A 592-nucleotide genomic window follows, 5' to 3' on the forward strand; every position below is an offset into this window, starting at 1 on the left:
TGCCTCCTCCATCTCATGGTGTTGCTGGCAAACTTTGCCTGCAAGTCCAGCGAGTCTGTCTTTTTTGGGGGACACTGTGAGCCTCAAAAGGAGGGGGCAGGCGAGCACTGGGCCTGCTGCTCTTCTTCCCCCCCGCTCTTGGCTCTGGTGCCAGCCCCCATCCCATCCCATCCGATCCCATCCCATCCCATCCCATCCGTGCCCCTGCTCTGTGTTGTTTCAGAGCATCTGATTATTTATCATTTATTTAGTTCCTCACCGAGGATATGCTTATGGATTTTAGGCAGAGGAAGGGAGAGAGAGCTGTGAGAAACATAGGTCAGTTGCCTCTTGTACGTGTCCCGATCGGGGAATGAACTCTCAACCTACGTAGGTGGTCAGACTGGAAATCGAAACTGAGACCCTTCAGTGTACAGGACCATGCAAAGCATCTCACTTCTTTTTTTTTCCCGTGCAAACTGTCATCTTACCACTGAAATGTCTCCAGACCAATATTTTTATTATTTTTATTTTTGTTAATCCTCACCCAAGCATATTTTTCCATTGATTTTTAGGGAGAGTGGAAGGGAGAGGGAGAGACAGAGAGAAACAT

Source organism: Myotis brandtii, unplaced genomic scaffold (genome assembly GCF_000412655.1).
Source record: "Myotis brandtii unplaced genomic scaffold, ASM41265v1 scaffold4961, whole genome shotgun sequence".
Classification (NCBI taxonomy): Eukaryota; Metazoa; Chordata; class Mammalia; order Chiroptera; family Vespertilionidae; genus Myotis; species Myotis brandtii.